The 13097-nt window shown below is 31.3% G+C and overlaps 1 protein-coding gene across 3 annotated transcripts in view; it reads right to left on the bottom strand.

Annotated features, from left to right (window-relative positions):
• Window positions 1–13097, bottom strand: part of tou (bromodomain adjacent to zinc finger domain 2B toutatis) — a 255805-nt gene that overhangs the window by 126299 nt on the left and 116409 nt on the right. The gene's annotated exons all lie outside the window — the stretch shown is intronic.

Below are 13097 nucleotides of genomic sequence, written 5' to 3' on the forward strand. Positions count from 1 at the left end.
TACATGTTAAAAATTTTATATTGAACCTCTTACAAATATAATAAACAAATTAAAAAAATTAACACGTTTGACCAGAACACTAATTTTTGTCATTTCATACCAACTATTGTTGACAACACTCGAAAAAAGAAAAATAGATTTCATAAAATTGATTATTTTGTATAGTCATTATTTCTATGAAATTCGATTATGAAAAATCGAATATTCGAATTTTGATTGGTAAAAATAATCGAAAATCGATTTTCGATTAAAAGTCAATAATCGAAAAGTCGAAAAATCGATTATTGGTTTCTACTATAGATCCCTACATCAAACATGTTTCAAGAGCAAAATGTTATTTTTGGATGGTGACCATGTAACAAGTTTGTCGCAAAAATGTTGTTTTCTCGCCAAACATAACATGCTTTCCGAAAACAGATACATAATCCCCGAGAAAATAAAATGGTTGCAGCGAACATGTTACATGGTCACCATCCAAAAATAACATTTTGCTCTTGAAACATGTTTGAGGTGATCATATTCCTTCTCTGGGTACGGTATTTTGGCCCATTCACGTCCAAGTGTCGTCTTGAGATGATCGACACTTTGATATTTTTTACTGTCGACCTTATTCTCGAAAATGGCCCCGGCGTTGTGAGTAGCAAAGCCATCGCACGCTACACGAAAGTGGCTCTGCAGGTATTTTGGCCACTTCGTGGCGAAGCGCCGTCTTGAGATGATCGACACTTTGGTATTTTTTAGTGCCAAAAGTATTCTCCAAAATACGTCAGGCGCAAAAATCAAACGGTTGACAAAGCCATCGCACCCTACACTAAAGTGGCTCTGCGGTATTCTGGCCCATTCCTGGCGAAGCGCCGTCTTGAGATGATCGACACTTTGTTAGTGTCAATCTTAGTCTCCGAAACGCAGATTTTGGTGGCCTTTTGCGATCGAAATGAAGCGGAGAACCTCTTTTGTAGGCTTGGTGCTGAGGGCGATGGCGCTGAATTAGAATATCCATGATCTGCGGCCGAAATGTTTGTCTGCCCAGGGATTCCATGCTGTCTTTAGGGAATTTTCTCCACGGTCAATGAATAGGAGCCGTTGCGGCGGCCTACACCATTTCTATTAGCTGGGCATTACAATGTCTCAAGGGCTCCAAGATGGGCAAGACGCAATAGTCCAACGGATTGAGGTTCGGAGATTTTGGTGGCCATTGTACGATGGAAATGAAGCTAGGAACCTCCTTTTTAAAACATTCTTGATTAACGCGTCCTGAGTGCGATGGTGCTGAGTCCTGTTAGACTATCCATGGCCTACGTCTGAAACGTTTTTTGCCCAGGACTTCAATACTGTCTTTAGGGAATTTTCTCGATAAGATTCGGTATTTTTTGTTTGTTTTTGAGTCCACGGTGCTGAGTCCTGATGGTATGTTCATAGTCCGAGTCCGAAAAGTTTGTCTGCCCATGGCTTCAATACTGTCTTTAGAGAATTTTCTCGATAATAATCGGCATTTTTACTCCAGCAGGGGGGAGCGACCATAAGCAGTTGCGGCGGCCTACTCCATTTCTATTAGCTGGGCTTCAAATCAATGAATAAGAGCCGTTGCGGCGGCCTACACCATTTCTATTAGCTGGGCATTAAAATGTCTCAAGGGCTCCAAGATGGGCAAGACGCAATAGTCCAACGGATTGAGGTTCGGAGATTTTGGTGGCCATTGTCCGATGGAAATGAAGCTAGGAATCTCCTTCTTAAAACATTCTTGATTAATGCGTCCTGAGTGCGATGGTGCTGAGTCCTGTTAGACTATCCATGGTCTGCGGCCGAAATGTTTGTTTGCCCAGGGCTTCAATACTGTTTTTAGGGAATTTTCTCGATAAGATTCGGCATTTTTTTTTTTTTGAGTACACGGTGCTGAGTCCTGATGGTATGTTCATAGTCCGAGTCCGAAAAGTTTGTCTGCCCATGGCTTCAATACTGTCTTTAGGAAATTTTCTCGATAATAATCGGCATGTTTTAACTCCAGAAGCGGGGAGCTACCATCAGCCGTTGCGGCGGCCTACACCATTTCTTTTAGCTGGACTTCAAAATGTCGCAGGGGCTCCAAGATGGGCAAGACGCAATAGTCCAACGGATTGGGGTTCGAAGATTTTGGTGGCCATTGTCCGATGGAAATGAAGCTAGGAACCTCCTTTTTAAAACATTCTTGAATAACGCGTCCTGACTGCGATGCTGCTGAGTCCTGATGGTATGTCCATAGTCTGCGTCTGAAATGTTTTTTTGCCCGGGGCTTCAATACTATTTTTAGGGAATTTTCTCGATGATATTCGCCATTTTTTTTTACTCCAGAAGGGGGAGCGGCCATCAGCAGTTGCAGCGGCATACTCCATTTCTATTAGCTGGGCTTCAAAATGTCGCAGGGGCTCCAAGATGGCCCAGACGTAAAAGTCCAACGGATTGAGGTTCGGAGATTTTGGCGGCCATTGTACAATGGAAATGAAGCTAGGAACCTCCTTTTTAAAATATTCTTGATTAACGCGTCCTGAGTACGATGATGCTGAGTCCTGTTAGACTATCCATGGTCTGCGGTCGAAATGTTTGTCTGCCCAGGGCTTCAGTACTGTCTTTAGGTTTTTAGATAAAAACACTTCAAATATAGGCTACGACTTATTTTGAGGATTTATGGTCTTTGGTTTAAAGCTTTTTTGGAATTAAGAAAACGTTTTTTCCTTTGAAGTAGATTTTTAAACTGGCATTTGTTTGTATGTGAGTACCTTTATTAATAAACCGCGAAAAGAGAATGAAAATTTGATAAATGAGATCTGTATCCTAATTTTAATTTTATTGGTCCTAGATTTAAAGCCAGATAGATCGCTAAAAAATGTCTTTAGTTTAAAGAAGCCGCATCTTTGGCTCGGAATCAATGGATCCAAGTAAACTTTTTTTTTTTTGAGTGTAGAATTCCATCGCGAATAACTTTATTACCGAAGGCAATATATCAAAATGCTTTTGTAAGCTTGTAAACAATAAAATGAACTACCGCTGGAATAAATCGATCAGTTGTCAAACTATCGATTTAGAAATGAAAGCAACTTGAAATTGGCTGCTATACATGTAAGCTAGTGCTGATTAAGAGCCTTCATTTTTAGCTTAAAAAAATACCTATATCAGATTTTTTCACAAAATCATTTCTAAATTCAATGAGGCCTCATACTAAAAATCCCTGAAATATAACACACTTGAAAATATTTTTCGCGCAACAACAATACAACTCTGTATCCTTACAGAAGTTACAGAACTCCACAAAATGCTATCCTGTTCGTCCATAAAAACTTTACTTTGCAATTTCGATATATCTGAGTGAGTGAGTGTGTATGTGTATGTGTGTGTGTAAGGACATGTTTATACATAGTGACGTTTAGGTTTGTGAAACGTTGTGTTTTCCGCTTCTTTTTGCCATAACTGCCATTTTCCCATATTTCCTTGTTTTTTTCTGCCCTTCTCCCAAAGCAGCAGTTTACAGTTTTCGCCCATTTATTGATAGCAATAGCACCAGAGTTAGCCATGCAATGTATGGTAGGTGGTGGTGGGAGAAAAATCATCGGTTTGAGTAAGGAGGGGGACTACGATACGTGAATAGAAAAACCAACGAGTGGTATAGAAAACTTAGGGGGATACCAAAAAGGAAAATGGAATTGAAATGAATGAGCAAAAAAAAAAACTGGAATATAATTTTTTTTTGCCATCCATTGTTGGTGGCAAATGTAATGAATGTGTTTGGCGACATTTCGCCTGTGTCCCCGGTCACCCCACCGCCTTCACCGGGAAATTTAGAAAGAGAGTGAGAGCGAAGCGTGTAAAAAAAATTAAAAACAAACAGAATTGTATAATTTCGTTTGTGAAAAACTGAAGAGTCCCGACGCATGTACAAATCACAAAAACGGGGACTTACGTACAAACAACGGAGACAACGGCGACGATTTTTAATGGTATTCCAATATTTCAAAGCTATTGGGAGCAATATCAGATCAGGATAATTTTTTGTTTCATCTGTTATACAAAGACTAAGACTAAGGGAATTATTGATAGACAAATATGGAAAAATATATAAATTTTGCTTGCAGGGAAAATTGTACATATTAATACCTAACAGGGGTGAGGAGTGTGATGGAAATCACTGAAACAAATGTACAGACCTAATTTCGTAAAGAAGTTATTTTTTTTATTTCATAACCTTTACTAAATATATCAGATTTTAAATTTATTTCCATTTTTTCATTACGTTTCGATATGTTTACGCAAAGGATAATGAAAAAGAATTTTTGTTTTGTAATTGGTATATTACAAAATATTTCTTTTGATATGATTTTTTGCCTGAAATAAAATACAATATTAGGTTTCCATACAGCACCTTAGAACCACGGTTGCCACAGTTGGTGGAATTCTACCAAAGAGGGTAGATTTTTTACTATTTGGTAGATTGGTAGAATTCTTGGTGTTTTGGTAAATTCTACAAAATATTCCTCCCCAACTAAGAGGTACTTAACAAATTTCCTCTAGAAATAAAATTTTGGCAAAATTTTCTATAGAAATAAAATTTTGACAAAATTTTCTATAGAAATTAACATTTTGACAAAATTTTCTATAGAAATAAAATTTTGACAAAATTTTCTATAGAAATAAAATGTTGACAAAATTTTCTATAGAAATAAAATTATGACAAAATTTTCTGTAGAAATAAAATTTTGACAAAATTTTCTATAGAAATAAAATTTTGACAAAATTTTCTATAGAAATAAAATGTTGACGAAATTTTCTATAGAAATAAAATTACTATTTGGTAGATTGGTGTTTTGGTAGATTCTACAAAATATTCCTCCCCAACTAAGAGGTACTTAACAAATTTCCACTAGAAATAAAATTTAGGCAAAATTTTCTATAGAAATAAAATTATGACAAAATTTTCTGTAGAAATAAAATTTTGACAAAATTTTCTATAGAAATAAAATTTTGACAAAATTTTCTATAGAAATAAAATTTTGAAAAAAATTTTCTATAGAAATAAAATGTTGACAAAATTTTCTATAGATATAAAATGTTGACAAAATTTTCTATAGAAATAAAATTTTGACAAAATTTTCTATAGAAATAAAATATTGACAAAATTTTCTATAGAAATAAAATGTTGACAAAATTTTCTATAGAAATAAAATTACTATTTGGTAGATTGGTGTTTTGGTAGATTCTACAAAATATTCCTCCCAACTAAGAGGTACTTAACAAATTTCCTCTAGAAATAAAATTTTGGCAAAATTTTCTATAAAAATAAAATTTTGGCAAAATTTTCTGTAGAAATAAAATTTTGTCAAAATTTTCTGTAGAAATGAAATTTTGACAAATTTTTCTATAGAGATAAAATTTTGACAAAATTTTCTATAGAAATAAAATTTTGACAAAATTTTCTATAGAAATAAAATTTTGACAAAATTTTCTATAGAAATAAAATCTTGACAAAATTGTCTATAGAAATAAAATTTTGACAAAATTTTCTACAGAAATTGTCTTTTTTTAATACGTCTCAATCATTTTATGAACTAAAAATGGGCACAAAGTTCAATGACCGTATATATAAATTCAATATGAAGTAAAAAAGAAGGCGATTTTCGCACGATTCCACAAAATCGTAAGAATTAACTACTGTATGGCAGCGTTGCAGCTGACTTTTATTTTGAAAATGAGCCAAATCTTACAAATTAATTTTGTTAGAAGAAAACATTTTAAAAATTCATAGGAATACGCGTTTAGAAGGGTACATTCTGCAAAGAAAAACTGAAATAAGTTGTGTTTAGTTCAATTGTAATAAAATAATTTGTGCTTGAATTTTTGAAATTTTCATTTTGCTAATAAAGATTTTCGCTATTTGTCAGTTAAATCTGAAATCAGAATCCATCCTTCTCGGGCGGAATCAACCAAATTAATTTATCACAAATTTGAATTTAGTCTTTAAAAGGCTTAACTTAGAAGACGCAAGTTCACAAGCACAAGCACTCCTGTGCGTGGACATGGTCCCATTTGTATGACATGAATTTTGTTGAAACAATTTTCGTAAATAGTTCTGTGGTCTTTGAACAGTGATTGGCGTTTAGAACCTTTAAAATATGCACCTAGAGAAGGAATATGATCACTTCAAACATGTTTTAAGAGCAAAATGTTATTTTTGGGTGGGGACCATGTAACATGGTTTTCGCAACCATGTTATTTTCTCGGAAATGATGTATCTGATTTCGGCAAACAGGTTATATTTGACGACAAAATAAAATTTTAGTGACAAACATGTTACATGGTCACCATACAAAAATAACATTTCGATCTTGAAACATGTTTGAGGTGATCATATTCCTTCTCTGCGTGTGTACACAGAAAAAAATATCACCAAAATATTTCCAATTAAAAAGTTAATTGAAGTTGAAAATTTTTTCAATTAATAAATTAATTGATACAATTAACTTTTTAATCATGATAGAAACATTAAGTTAATTAAGTCAATGATTGAAATTTTTAAAATGTTTAATTAAAAAATTAATTGATACAATTAACTTTTTAATCAAATTCGGAAGACTAATTCAGTTAAAAAAAGTGCTGATTTTTTTTTATTTTTTTAATTAAAAATGTATTTCAAACAATCATTTGTTAATCCAAATAAAAACTCTAAGCCAATCTAACTAAGTAATTAAAAATAGTTACCTTTTTTAATTAATAAATTAATTGCGTTTTGCAATCAACATCAATTAAATTTTTAATTGAATCAATTAAAAAATTAATTGAATTTTGCTGAAAAAATCAATTAATTTTTTAATCAAGAATTTTTTCTATGTCCAATTAAAACTGTGACTGATACTATCATTTTCGTGATTGAAGACATTTCAATTAAAAAAATAATTGGATCAATTAATTTGGTGATTGAATCAGAGAAAAAATTTTTTGTGTGTAGAAAGATTCCTTTGTAGTTGTTCGACATCATCTGGTATGTTCATGAATAAAAACTCATTCAATATGGAACAGATTTATTTATTCATTCATTTAATCAACCAACGCCACTATGGACTATATGGATTTTTATTCTTTATCATGGTCACTTTAATTAGAAAAAACTAAGAGCCAGAAAGACCAGAAAAATTAAAAAGAGCCAAATTTGGAGCCAAAATAAAAAAGGCCCAGCGGCTCAAAGAAGAGCCAATTTGGCTCTTTAAAACCACACACAAAAAATTTTATTCTAATTCAATCACGAAATTAATTCATCCAATTAATTTTTTAATTGAAATGTCTTCAATCACAGAAATGATAGAATCAATTAAAAAATTAATTGACAGTCAATTACGAAATTAATTAATTTTTTTCTGTGCCGTTACTGCAAAGAAAAAAAATTTTTCCAATTAAAATCTTAATTGAGTTTTACAAAATATTCAATTAAAAATTTAATTGATTCAAAAATTTTGTAATTTAAATAAAAATCAATCACACAAATTAATAGTATTAATTAATTTTTTAATTGGGTCAATTAAATTTTTAATTGACTTTATATTAATTTTTTTAATTGATACTATCATTTCTGTGATTGAATACGTTTCAATTAAAAATTAATTGGATCAATTAATTTCGTGATTGAAGACAAAAAATATTTTTTGTGTGTTAAAATGGTCAATAATTTTATAGAAAGAATCAACTACCCGTGCGAAAATTGAACTAATATTGAGCTTATTTGAAAAATTTCAAATTTAACTACAAATAAATAATTTTTGTATAATAAAAATAAGTTAACTTTAGCGTTAGTTTAACTACGGACTTGTTTCTGTGTAACAAGTGAAAAAATTAATTTGCGTTTAATAAATTTTCTGTAATTTTGTCGAAAAATATTTACTTATTTTTGTGATATCGGCATCTAATCGGCGTTTATTACACAGTTTACCCACTCAGCAAAAAAATTTGGAAGTTCTTCCAAAGGCACAACTTTAAAAGCACTTCCAGAAGATGCAATCCGAATGATGTTCTTTATTTTAACTACTCAATTTCAATTTTTTATAACTTGGTTTTTTTATACTATTTTAATGGGTAATTTTACCTTTTTTGTTTCAAATAGTACAAAAACAGTGTAAGAAATCATAAAATGGTACAAATCATTTAAATTTTGTCGAAAAAAATGCTAAATCCAATCTGAAAAAATTATGAATTTTTGAAAATATTTGAGATCAAACGTTTCCGACAAGCGTTAGAATCCATTAAAAATTATACAAAATTATTAAAATTAAAATAAATATTTTTTATAATTTTTAATGGATTCTAACGTTTGTCGGAAACGTTGGGCCTCAAATACTTTCCAAAATTTACAATTTTTCCCGATTGTATTTAGCATTTTTTTCGAAAAAAATTAATGATTTGTACCATTTTATTAATTCTTACTCACTCTGTTTTTAACCTATTTGAAACAAAAAAATTAAAATTATCCATTAAAAGTATGAAAAAAAAAAAACAAGTTATAAAAAATTGAATTAAAATAACTTCCTGGGTAGTTAAAATAAAGAACATCATTGGGAGTGCATTTTCTGGAAGTGCTTTTAAAGTTGTGCCTTTGGACGAACTTCCAAATTTTTTTGCTGGGTTAGTTAAAAATATCAGAAATTAAAGTAAATTATCTAAAACTACACACAAAAAAAAATCTGATTCAATCACGAAATTAATTGATCCAATTAATTTTTAATTGAAATGTCTTCAATCACAGAAATGATAGTATCAATTAAAAAATTAGTTGAAGGTCAATTAAAAAGTTAATTGATCCAATTAATAAATTAACTGATACTATTATTTTTGTGATTGATTTTGGTTTCAATTAAAAAATTTGTTGAATCAATTAAATTTTTAATTGAATATTTTTTAAGACTCAATTAAATGTTTAATTAGAAAAATTTTCGGGAAATTTTTTTGTGTGTAACCAAATTTTTGATTTCTTGAATTTATAACATTTTTACTTGTCAATTTCATATTCGAAATTTCAAAATCCATATTGTAAAATTACAAATCTTTAGCCACTGTGCATTGTGAAATTCCTATAGCCATAACCTTTGAATGTGAATATGAATACAATTCTCATTTAAAATCATTTCTATAATTTACTCCGTTTTGTTCCAAGCTTTTTTGTTGTTGCGTTCTGTTTTTTTTTTTTTGCCTCGTATCCTCTTTGCTTTATTTTATTTCATTTCACTTGCAAGAGGGTGTATGTGTATGAATTTAGCAGATTCCATAAACGAGAGAAACAGCGAGTACTACATCACCCCCCTCCCCACACCTCACCCAACCAATGCTTAAGGAGAGTAAAATCGTACATATCTACAGAGTCACAAACAGACAGACAAATATCAATGCTGTGAAGAGGAGTTAGTGCTATTCGCATTCACATTTTACCTTATGGTGCAGTCATTTCGGATATTGTTGTTGCCGCTTTAGTTATTTTTGTTATTATTGTTGCTTTTGTTGTTGTTGTCGTTTGTTAAATAACCCTGCTTATACTAATAGTACGAGAGAAGTATTTCGGTATGTATGTATGTGTATATATATCACCATGCATTCATCTATCTTCTATCTATCCATACATTCATTCAACACAACAATACACACAAAAATATAATCGAGACGAGGACACGAGGATACAACAACCATGTAAATGTATGCAAGAGAGATGTTGAACGAATGAAGAACAACATACCTGCAGATGCATAAGAAATCTTTAGTATTTATGTGAGTGAATGGTAAGTAACCCTACGCTAGGGATTTCATTTTCGATGAAGTAAAATCGTGGACATTGTGAAATGCTGGACAATTACATTACACCACGACCATAGCAATTTGAGAGTAAACTCTTATTCTCACCATAAATTCAATTGGACTTGAAAATTGTTTGCCTTAAATACATTCTCTAATATGTTTGAAACATATAAATAAATTTCAATTTGAGAAATTGTTGCTAATGTATAGAGAAGTTGTTGCCAATATATTGAATTCTACGCACGCAAAGAAAAAAAACGTTTGGAAAACGTGTACCGAAAACGTTTTTCTTTTGTTAGAGTTTTTTAAATTGCTTCGAAAAGTATATACTTTTATCACCAAAAAAAATCGTTTGTTACAAAATTTTTATTTTTTCAATAAAAAAAAGTTATTTTTGAACCAACAACACAGTCCATTTCGTTTATATCAAACACTGTTCTTTTCTGACTTTAGGTCTTTAATAAGACACATTTTACATTTCATAGTAAAAATTTAATATAGTAGAATGTAGAGGTGTGCGCGTGACTTAAATTTCACTCACACTCACGCACATTCACGAAACAAAATGTTTATTCACGCACGCTCACGCACGATACGCGTCGTAGCCAATCCCACTCACGCACATTCACGAAATGAAAACCAGTACTCACGCACGCTCACGCACGAACTACTTTTAAAGACTCACGTTCACGCACGATTCACGATAATTCTCGTGATTCACGACAAATTCACGAACCTCACGACATTTTCCAAACGGAAATCTGCATAGGTAACAAACTTCAAAAATAGAATATAGTTCGAGAGCTAAATTAATTTCAGTTAAAATACGAATATGAATTAAATCTTGATTTTTTCGTGAGCGTGATTTTGCAGAAATTTTATTCACGCACATTCACGAACCTATTTTATTTCTCACGCACGCTCACGCACGACATATTTATTTTAGTCCCATTCACGCACATTCACGAGACTTGCTTTGGATTTTGTTCACGACTCACGTGATTCTTGCGTGAATCACGCGTGTCACGAGAATTTCGTGTCACGCGCACACCTCTAGTAGAATGTAATGTTGAACATTTTTTTGGAATCTGCCGACCATATCTGGAATATATGTAAAAAAAAAACTTTGGTCGAAGCAGGGATCGAAGCCACGACCCTTGGCATGCAAGTCGGATGTGCAACCACTGCTCCACGGTGCCCAACTAAATGTATTTTTCTGTTAAATAAACTTTGTTTAATCGGTTCGTGGGCGCTGCAAGCTATGCTATATAAATATAACTTATATGGGTAATTGTCTATTGATGACAATAACGGCTACATAGCTCAGTGGATAGTGTGTTGGCTTACAAATTGCATGGTGCATCGCGGTTCGATTCTCCGTCCCGGTGAAAGGTAAAAAAATTTAAAAATGTTTAAAATCGAATAATTTCTTCTACATTGTTTGTATTACAGAAAAAGGTGCTAAGAACTAAAAAAACTTTGTGGAAGTGAGAAAGATGTGAGGGAAAATGTAATTAGCCAGGAAAATTTTTTTAGTTAGTCTTTATGAAATTGTGATTACATCCTGGAAAAGAATGAACGTTTATCACAAAAAGTATATACTTTTCTTCCAAATACACTTCCTTTCAACGAAAAGCAAATGAGAAACGAACTTTGTTTGTCTAAAATTTCGTTTGGGAGGAAAGAATTATTTTTTTGCGTGCGGTTAAGGGTAATGTCTGTTTTTTTTTTTATTGAGAACGCCATTTTTTCAAATTGAATTCTAAGCCAATTCTTTCAAAAAAGGTTAGAAATCTTTTTGAATAAAAGCTTTTTCTCGTTGCTGGAAAATACTGTCATATTCTTAGTGTATTTTCTCTCCATGTATTGCAACATGTAGGCCACTAGGCCATTGTATTTTACAGGGTGCCTGACATGTAATGCAACACAGAAAAACAAATGACGTCAAACTTTATTATTTTATGAACTAAACGTGAGAATATAGTTCAATGACCGTACAAATAAGTTCAATATGAATTAAAGCAAAAGATTATTTTCAAATGATTTCCAAAAATAGAAAGAGTGAACTGCTATATGGTTACAATTGTCATGATTTCGCGCCAATGATTTTCTTCTTTACTTTTAGTTCATTTTTTCTTCTATGAGAAGATATAATTTAATGCAGTTAAAAAGTACAACATGGCATTACATTTTCCTGCTTTTAACAACGCTTTGTGAAAATCTCAAAATGTGGAGTATAATTTAGTTGAATTTTTGCGCGAGGTAGTTCATTCTTAATATAAAACAGTTTACTTTTTTCGGCGTAGGCGCCATTGGTCTTTCTTACCTTTAAGTTAATAGTTTCTTCTATGAGAGGGTATAATTTCGTTAATTGTAATTAAAAAGTATAGCAGGTCATTATATATTCCTTGTTTTAACAACACATTATGGAAATCTCACACTCAAAAAACAGTAGTGACCCCACCAGGAAGGAAACTTTTGGTTAATTTTAGAAAATTTTTACTAAACTACACAAACAAACGAAGATGTCACGCCGATTTCATAAAAATAAGTAAACATTTTTCGACAAATTCAAAAAATTTATTAGACATAATTATTTGTTTGCACATGTTAAAGAAGATTTCGTAGTTTTTAGAGTTCATAATGGCAAAAATGTCTTTAGTACCATACGAAGTTCATGATAGTAAAATTTACAAATTTTAAGAAATTCTGAACTATTTTGTGGGAGACCCAAATTTAGTATATCTTTTTGCTTCATTTATGAATAATTGTTTCCTCTTCTTTAGTTAATTTAACGAACGTACTAAAAAATTATAAAAGTTTCTCAAAACATAATAATTACATGAACTAAAATATAGTTAAATTGTGAGCTTTAGTGAAATATAGGTGATATTAAAGATTACGCAATCTTAATTTTATGATGCGCAATTGACTAAATATTAAGGACAAATTTCTTTAAAATAATCAAATTTTAATTAAAATAAAGTTTATAATCTTTGCTTCAAAAAACAAAGTTTTTTTATTACATTTAGGACACAAATTTTGGAAATTTGCGGCTATCCGTTAAAGTCGTATGTCTTTGAACTAAGGCAAATTTTCCTTAAAGTAAGTAAAGTAAAGAAGTAAAGAAACACAGAATTTTGAATTTAAGATGAAAACGCTTGAAATATATGTTAAGATTTATTTTAAGGATTAAGCATATTTGGTTTAAAATTGTTTTGGAATTAAGGAAACAATTTCCATTATATCCATATTCCATTATACAATCCATTATAAATTCGAGTTTTAAACTGAAAATTGTT

The sequence above is a fragment of the Haematobia irritans genome, chromosome 5 (assembly GCF_050003625.1).
Source record: "Haematobia irritans isolate KBUSLIRL chromosome 5, ASM5000362v1, whole genome shotgun sequence".
Lineage (NCBI taxonomy): Eukaryota > Metazoa > Arthropoda > Insecta > Diptera > Muscidae > Haematobia > Haematobia irritans.